Below are 10006 nucleotides of genomic sequence, written 5' to 3' on the forward strand. Positions count from 1 at the left end.
ACATGCAAATTTTCAAATTTGTACATTAATAAGTATTGCTATTTTTTTAAATTAATGTTTACATTTTCCGTCACAACCCCCCCTCCCACCCCTCTAACTTAAGGGGAATCCTACAGTTCGCATCAGATACCGTCGCAGAGTCGTCTGAGCCTCGTCTTTAGACCTTCCACTCTGCTCCAAACCCGAGGACCGCGATCAGCTCAGGGTACGATGCTACAAATAGACAGCTTAGGCTGCACTCCACGAGCGCTGCTATTTGCGTTCACCAAATCAGCCGCCGAAAGGAGCTGAGGGTGGCAGGCGTCATTCGTGCCGACTGCCACTACATGCAGTCGGTTGCACCCAGTGCGCACGATAGCCTCCGGCAGGGCCTCCTCCATATCACGGATGAGACCTCCGGGCAAACGTACCGAATGCACACCGGAATTCCTTCCCGCCTTGCCTGCTATCTCCATGAGACAAGTATACCCACACTCTGCACTTGTCCGGACTGGATAGGAAAATTGACCGTTGGCCCAACAGAAGAGGCATCCCATGCTGGCTCACAGTTATCATAAACACTGGGCAGCACCTCGTATCTCTTGCTTAGACGTAGGGAGCCAGCTGCACGGCCTGCTGCCTCTTTAGCCTTCCGCCCAGTGACACGCGAACACACCACTGTCTGCCACCCACTCTGGAGTCATGACGCACCGGTCATATGTTGCGTATCGGAAGCTGCGGCGACGTCCGGAGCACCAGGGGATTCTAGTGGCACCAAAGGTGTCGCAGGTCTCGTCACTGGCGCCCCGACGTCACCGCAACTTTGAGCGTTAGCTAGAAGCTTGTCGACAGTAGCCAACGCAGCTTCCAGCTGTTTATGGACAGTCGCAAACTCTCCCTGTGTCCGCTCACAACAACACAGTTTCTAGCCATATCGTACTGTGTGTAACTGAGTGCTCAGTTTGAAATCAATGCAAAATATACCAAAGGAAAATAAAGTAACTAAAAGTTGCTATGCAGATTTCTCACGTACTCTGAGCACGCAAGCTATGAAAAGAAATAAATTTCTCAACTGAAGTTGAGGTATTTACACATACCTGTTATTAGAAACCCTGTTTGCTGAAAAGTTACTGCACGAGATAAATATTCAAACCAGAAAGCACTGATCTAAACTGTATGCTGTCTACTAGCACAAATTAAAAACTTAGTGGCGTGACGGAGTTTCTGGCGACGGAAAAATTTATACTAGGAAGCCGCCCTAAACGAGGATATTTACAAGACTTACACAAAAGCAAATACTCCGATTAATTTCCTAATCGCTAGTCTACACAGTAAAGTACACACGTGTAATTCACTTCTTTCCAGAAACACCCGAGAAAAACAAAGACTAAATTAATTTACTGTTTATGAGACAAGTGCTGCTCTTGCTGCTTCGCGTCCTCGGATCGGCGGCTGCACAAAAGACCTTTCTCTCACAGGAGATACCGTGCTAATACCACGAAAAGCTACGATGCATATATGCAGACTGAAGCGACGACTGAAAATTTGTACCAAGACTGAAGATCGAACCTAGAACTGCTGCTCACTGCGCGGATGACCTAACCACTACGCCACTCTTGCACAGTGACTTTGCACAACCGCACAGACTACCCTAGCACGCCTTCCTACTCAATCCAAATTCCCATTCAGGCCCCAGCTCACTTAGTATTCACTCTAAACACGAAAAGTAATTGTATTGGCCCTGAAAAATTTCCAGTCTTCATTCATCGCTTCAGTCTGCTCACATACATCATAGCTGTTTGAACGGTGAAGAGGTTTCTAGGACCATATACACTGGTGTCCAAAACCAAAGCAACAAGCCTGTCTTTCCCCATCGTATGTCTAATTCACGATATAGGCACAAAAACAGTCAACAGATGTTCATACGATCGTATTCTGCATACAAGATGGCATTCCTGTCAAAGGCCAACCGCACCAACGATGATGCCAGGGCACCTATCAGAAGGGTTGGTGTTTGCCTGGTAGTCAAACATCCATAGTCGCTGTGTATACAGTCACAAACACTGCAATGGCACAGAGAAGATGCCTACCACAGTCTCTGCGGTGGAGGGCCATAGGAAGAATGGAAGCAGCCAGTCGAAAACTGACGTCCCGATTATTTAAAGTGAATCATTATGTTGATTCTCTGTTGGGTTGACAGTTTATACATACCGAATCTGTATCCCGAAGACAAGGTCAGGGTCGCTTAGGTGTTGTATCAGACAGAGAGGACCGTGATATGGCTGTAAGGTCATGACTGTGCCGCCTTAGTACAATACGCAACTGACATCTGACCTCGCAGAATCCTCTGGGCAAGTTGCATTTAGGCGAACGATGTACGGAAGGCTTCGGCAGAGTGGTTTTTATTGTTGCAAACCTGCTGTATGTGTACCTCTGACACGCATTCACAGAAGGGAACGACTAAAATAGAATCGTCAGCATGTCACCTGGACGGACGACCAGTGGGCCAATGTTATTTTCACAGATGAGTCCCGATTTGCCAGGAGAGTGATTCACGGCAGATTCGCATCTGGATGGACCATGCAATACGATTTCGGGACCTAAAAATTATATAAAGAGACCGATATCGAGGAGAGTCCCTAATAAAGTTGGCAGGGATTATGTTCATCACTCTCTCATCATGAACTTGTACGGGTGAACTGGCAATGTTTAACTCCGGTCAGGTATCGTGACGAGATCTTGGGACCTCATGTGCAGTTGTTGCGACGTGCTGTGGTCTCAGGCTTCGTAGTGGTGGACGATAATGTTCGACCTCGTAGAGCACAGGCAGCTGATGTTTTCTTGGGGAAGGAGGTTATTGCACTCATGGCGTAGACTGCCCGCTCTTCCGATTTGAGTCCCGTAGACAATGTCTGGGACGCACTAGGGGGCGGGCTGAATCGCGTCGGCATTCACCAACCACAGGCAACGGCCTTGCCGCAGTGGATACACCGGTTCACGTTAGATCACCGAAGCTAAGCGCTGTTGGGCGTGGCCGGCACTTGGATGGGTGACCATCCAGCCGCCATGCGCTGTTGCCATTTTTCGGGGTGCACTCAGCCTCGTGATGGCAATTGAGGAGCTACTCGAGCGAATAGCAGCGGCTTCGGTCAAGAATACCATCATAACGGCCGGGAGAGCGGTGTGCTGCCCCCACGCCCCTCCTATCCGCATCCTCCTCTGGGGATGACACGGCGGTCGTATGGTCCCGGTAGGCCACTCGTGGCGGAGTGCTTTTATTCACCAACCACTCTCCAAGACTTGCGGTGAGCCCTGCACGAAGGAATGGCTTATTGCCTCGACATAAGATTAATGACATCATCCACAGCATGCCCCGTCATTGTCAGGCCTGTATCGCTGCCAGAAGTGGTCACATTCCGTGCTGATCACATTAACCAGTTGTCGAAATGTGGATACAAATTCATTAAATTGAGAAAAACGAAGAAAAATTTCGTCTGTTGTTATGCATGTTGCAGTTGTTTTTTATTCTTTACATCGTTTCTACTTTACTAACACCTGTTATATGGTTTTGTGGCAAAATAAACACAACCTAACAAGGTTTCCTTTTGTTGCTTTAATTTTGGACACCAGTGTAAATTCATCTGATTAAAGCACTTGAGTCTGTGTTTCAGGCAGCAACCACTATTTCGTTCGATTCTGTGGTGCTACTCCAACACAACTGGAGAGCCACTGGAATGCTGTTAAAGTTTAGGGGAAATACCTCGTGGTCTGAGGCGTGAGTGGAAATCTGAATCGAGGTGGGAGCCACGCTAGTGTAGTTTTGCAGTTCTGTAAAGCTACTGCATCACGACTGCGTTGTGGTTAGCGCATTTGCCTAACGGGTAAGAGACCTGGCCTTGGTACATGTTTTCATTCGTCGCTTCAGTCTGCCTGTATACATCATAGGAATTTGCGATTTGAAAACGTCTCTGGAACCGTGTAGTTTCATTTGTTAATGTTAGTTTCTTACACACTCTACGCATCATAACAGCACGAACGATTTTTTTTATCGAGATGATGTGGAACGAGTCAGCTTACAGGATACATCTGCGTGGTTACTGTTAATATTAATGAATACATTTTTTAGTTCCGCTCATACAGCAACATCCGAAACTAGGTTTTGATTTACAGGCAACTAGTTTTTCAATAAAATTTCATTTACGGAACCGACGGAGTTGTGTAGGTGAAAATATTCTAGGCAAGCGTTAAAACTCACTTTGCTACCTATCACACAGTTTCTGCTACTGGGCAAATGATAAAAAACTTTTGTTGCTGCATACTGAACTCTTGTCTGTGCCACCAACAGCTTTAATAATGGGTAAAACGAACATTTTCTCTTCTAGTTTTGGAGGTATGGACACCATTATTCTTCCCTCATTTCATAGACGAATATGTGTAGCATGTTCCTTGAAGAGGTATGTTGTGCTGCAGGCCAGTCTGGTGAAGTAAAAGACGCCTTTGAATTTCTTAGTAGGATAAATGGAGCAATGATGTCATAGTGGCACGCTCGCACCTCGATGTTGTTAGGAGTTAGACGTCAGAGAAGCTACCGTTTCAGAAACCGTAATTGACCAAGCGTGCGCATATTCCTCCCAGTCTAGACGAGCATGATCAGTCATCGCCAGCCACTAGCTACGAGAGGGGGTCCTAGTTGCTAGACGTTTGACAAGTTGAGTCAACAAGCTTCTACCACCTGATACAGTCTTCGCTAGCTGAAGCCCAGTTCTGGACGATAGTACAAGGAACGTTCAATAAGTAATGCAACAGATTTTTTCTTGGCAAGTTTCTGCTGTGGAAATGCGGACATTGTTGTGGGACATCGGGAAATATTCTCTTTAAGCTCTTACACATTCATGAAGTTCCCATAGTTGGCAGCGCTGTACGTAGCCTTCAAGACTGTCTGTATCGGTGGTGCATTATAAGCAGAGAGCTGTCATTGAGTTTCTTTTGATAGAAGACCAGGGCATCGCAGAAATTCAAAGGCGCCTGCAGAATGTCTACGACGCCCTGGCAGTGAACAATAATACTGTGAGTCGTTCGGTCAGGCATCCGCCATCATCGCAACAGAGTAGTGAAGACTTGCAGTACTGGAACGTGCGGACACTCTCATTCGAGGTGACCTATCGATCACAATCATACACCTCGCTGCACAACAGAGCTTCTCTGATGTTAGGCCTGGCATACACGTCTACCATTTTGTGAACTCAAAGATGTGTGCCCGATAGGTTCCTAGCCTTCTAACAGAAGACCATGAAGAGCAATGAAGGACCATCGACGCGGGATTCTTTGCAAATTGCGACGCTGATCGTGCCAATTTTTTGTTGAACATCGTCACAGGCAATGAAACAGGGGTTCATCACTTTGAACCGTAATGGAAATTTATTTGGGACTCTGAAGGCGTTATTCCGTTTGTTCTCCGCCCTCATGGGCAATGATCAACTGTGAAATGGGTTCTACTACTCTGGGGAAACTTCAGCATGTTCATCACCACAAAATGTAAACGAACTTCTCCTTCTAAACAAGTTCGCAATACCTCACACGAGGCTGCTGTCCCGAAAGAACGTCACAAAACTTCACTGGACTGTCTTTCCTCGTCCACCCCACAGCCTGGATCTCCCACCTTTCGACTTCCATCTGTTTGGCCTAATGAGGGATACACTCCGCGGAAAGCTGTACGTGGATTATGGGAAGGTTATTGATGCAGCAAGGCGTTGGCCTCGACAACAAACAGTCATACAGGCTCTCCCAGTAAGGTGGCGAACGGCCGTCACATTGAATGGAGAATACGTTCAAAAACAAGATTTTGTAGCCAAACGATTGTGGAATAGCGGGGTGTATTGGAATTCTCAATAAAACCAACCTTTCAGAAAGAAAAAGACGCGTTGAATTACTTATTGGTGGCACCTCACACACAATGAAAATGTGCAACAATATAATGTAACGGAGAATAATATCAAGGGATGAATTCGCTGATGCTAATTCTGTTAACTTCTCATTTGTAAATGACAAAATAATTCCAGGAGCTCGTAATAATGGGGTGTTAACCCTGAGGATCGGCCGTCAGAAGACGCAAAGTCTGTGTGCCACCGACTTGGCGCCCTCTGACTGGCGAGTCTCCGAGGCACTGCTGGTCGCCTACGCCCATGGACCGCGGTTCGAGCATGGTCCGTCTGTTAAGCCATCACCTCTGGAAGTCGCTGTTGTCTCGACGCTGGCTGAGAACCGAGGCTTACTTCTGATGGCCCTGGTGGGCTTCACACTGAGAAGCCTGAATGGGCGAGCTGTCGGTTGCATGCAGCTGTGCTGACCACATCATTTCGCCGGACGCCGCTACTGCCTGAGTGGAGTGCCATGTACTGTCCGCAACAACGGGCCGCCGCTGACCCAAGCATGTGTTCACCGAAAGAGACTAGCTTGAATCTGTGAGGACAGCGGCTGCTTTCTAGTACTGTCATCACTGTTGCACTTTCTCATGTAAAGAGATTGCTTCACAATACTTACAGATACATATAAACGCCATTTGCCTGTGTGATATGCTTCATTACGCGATCTACATTTTAACCTTACGACATTTTCAAGAGTGACAATTGGAATAAATGAATACACAATGGATGTGCAAATAGCAGAAAAGTGGCAAAAAAGCAGGACAAAACTATAAATATTACGTAAATTACAAGATTTTTCCTTACTTATATCCCAAAAGTTGTGCCCATTAAATATATATTTCTTCGATAACATTACCTTTTTGTTTTGAAAGAAAAATTGATAACATATAGTAGGGCAAAGCACTTTGTGGCACATATTGTTTGTGCCAGTTGCATACATTCAAGGACAAACTTTACTGATTTATGAACCCCACCCCCTCCCATTTGTCTACTGTTGTGTTAATTGACTTGTGACCCTTTAGGGATGATCTGTCCTTCTGAGAAACCTCCCCATCCCTCCCCCTCTCCCTCCATCTCTCCCACCCATCTGTGAAATCACCAACATCCCCTCCCTCTCTCTGATACAAACACATTTTACATCTCATTAATTGAATAATTAATCAAATCGATAATTTAATAATCCTCCCTTCTGGGGAATCGCCTCACTTCTCATACTCCCACTTCTCTCCCCCACCTGGATATGGGCAGGAAAAAGACTCAATCTGTGCTGGAGAAGAAGGATCTTATGGGATGACATTCAAAACAATGTCAATTACATAGCGCAGGATGTACTGTTTATTAATAAAATTCATTTTTCACAGGTTGGATCTCTCATTTATTTGGCAGGGAAAAATCATTGTCTGCTGTTTTGGAAGTTCCAAGTCTTGTAAAATACATTGGACTGAGGAAATTAAGTAGATCACTTTTTTCTGTTTGTACAAGAATTACTGTCATGCCATCGACATTAACGTATTTCACCGCATATACTTACACTGTTAAAAATCTACAAAACACGCCTTTGCACCGACCACAGGGCAGATGTGCCAGAAGATGTGCCAGCTGAGACATTGTGTCTTCCCTCACCCACGTGTCAGCTGCTTCCCTGTAACTGCACCATGTGCTACTGCCACTAGCCGGGGCAGGACTGGAGAACCGCATGTGCATCAACCATTCTCAAGGACCTATTTCTAATTACAAGTGACTGTGGAGCACAAACCTGTGTCCATTGATATTTGATATCTGGGAGAACCAGCTTTGCTCTCTCTCAGCTTCCTGTTTGTCCATGTGAACCAACTTCATTAGCACTATCTGATCAAATTAATTGTTTAAAAATTTACAGGCTTTAAATAGATTGCTTGAAACACCCACCACCTTACGATGAGATTGCTACGTAATAAACTCATATTTATGAGAGTCTCACACAAACATTTTGATAATCAAGTAATTAAATTAAATTTTCGCCACAAATACATCATAGTGCTACATATAATTGAGGTTTTGTATGCACCTCAGTTAGAACACAACAGCATCCCCATCCACAATACCTTTTCCACTGAACATATCCAGGGATAAAACCCTACCAATTACACATTATTTGCCATCCTGAATTGCACACCATCTGTCAACAGCTGAGAGCTGTGAACATGCAACTAGCTTGGACATTGCATCGCCACATGGCACCACTCAGAAGAGACCTGCACATGCATTAACAGCTGAACACCTATTCCGCAGCAAACGCACACTGACCCTAACGAACGCTCAGAGGTCTTAGACTGTGTCACTGAGCAGTCAACAGATCAACTTACATTTGGTGGAACACAGGTGGAATTACTGGCCAGTGCAAACACCTATCATACTGAATCGTGTCACATAACTCACACGTCCGATTCTGTTGCTGCACACCAAGCATACTGGCCATTTCACTAATCAGTTATCCAGAAGGTGGCGCCAGCATGACTAGTCCCCACAACAGGGGCAACAGCTGACCTGTCGGAGCGTTCTTTGTAACTAACCACCCATCACAGGCTAAGCCAATCTGTGACTTCCAGTTGACCAAAGCCTCATGCCCGCACTGGACACGGTTGCTGCGAGACAACGCGGCATTGCTTGGATGCACAGTTCGAACTGTAGTTCTATCCCAATAAATAAACACTCCCAAGTTTAAAAAATCGTTGTTATCCAGTTAGAGACAGGGATGATGTCGACCATACAGCTCGAAATTCTCACGCCAAATATAAATTTCTCCCTTTCACAGGAGTTCTTTTCTAGAACATAACAAATCGGCTTCTAGACCTGTTTTCACGTCGCTAAAGTATCGTTGCTTGTTGTGGATATCTTGTAACAGTATGGCAAAGACTATATTTCCTCTAAGTATTCTCTCAGCAAGTAGAAAAGTTGTGTTCTAATCAGCTTAATATCCGTTGCATCCTGCATCAGAGGACTAAATGGCTCTGAGCACTATGGGACTGAGGTCATCAGTCCCCTAGAACTGAGAACTACTTAAACCTACTAACCTACGGACATCAGACACATCCATGCCCGAGGCAGGATTCGAACCTGCGACCGTAGCAGTCGCTTGGTTCCGGACTGAAGCGCTTAGAACCGCTCGGCCACCGCTGGCGGCTCAGAGGACTAGAACATTAAACTCATTTTATGTTCATGACAGAGTCCTAAGATCTACCTCTGCCACAGGATGTTACTACTTTTTACAGAACTTCGAACATCTTGCAGCTTTTTACATTGTCGAACGCTTTTTCCAGGTCGACAAATCCTATGAACGTGTCTTGATTTTTCTTTAATCTGCTTCCATTATTAACCGCAACGTGAGAATTGCCTCTCTCGTGCCCTTACCTTCCCTAAAGCCAAACTGATCTCCATCTAGCGCATTCTCAATTTTCTTTTCCATTCTTCTGTATATTATTCTTGTAACTAACTTGGATGTATGAGCTGAATTCTCGCACTTGTCAGCTCTTGCCGTCTGCGGAATTGTGTAGATGATGCCTTTCCAAAAGTCATATGGTATGTCGCCAGGCTCATACATTGTACACACCAACATGAATAGTCGTTTTGTTGCCACTTCCCCCAATGATTGTAGATATTCTGATGGAATGTTGTATATCCTTTCTGCCTTATTTGATCTTAAGTCCGCCAAACTCTTGTAAATTCTGGTTCTAATACTGGATCCCCCATCTCTTCTAAATCGACTCCTGTTTCTCCTTCTATCACATCAGACAAATCTTCCCCCTCATAGAGGCTTTCGATGTATTTCTTCCACCTATCCGCTCTCTCCTCTCCATTTAACAGTGGTATTCCCGTCTTCATAAGCAGGCATATATGCAGTCTTTTCCCCTCTCTCCATTTGCGACTTAAATAGTGAAGGAAATGACTAGTAGCGGTCAAAGTACCCTCCGCTAAAAACCCTATCATGGCTTGTGAGGTAAGCATATGGATGTAAATGTATATTTAGGCTACTTATTAACATGTCACTCAACCCCTTTATAGCCAAATAAAAACTCATAGAAAAATATCTCTCATTTATCAAGAAGACAAAAGTTGAAACTTCT

At 45.2% G+C, this 10006-nt stretch overlaps 1 pseudogene; it reads left to right on the plus strand.

Moving 5' to 3' along the window:
- The first annotated feature begins 2942 nt into the window (after positions 1-2942).
- LOC124723244 lies at positions 2943-3059 on the plus strand (annotated as a pseudogene).
- The last annotated feature ends 6947 nt before the right edge of the window (positions 3060-10006 follow it).

Source organism: Schistocerca piceifrons, chromosome 1 (genome assembly GCF_021461385.2).
Source record: "Schistocerca piceifrons isolate TAMUIC-IGC-003096 chromosome 1, iqSchPice1.1, whole genome shotgun sequence".
Lineage (NCBI taxonomy): Eukaryota > Metazoa > Arthropoda > Insecta > Orthoptera > Acrididae > Schistocerca > Schistocerca piceifrons.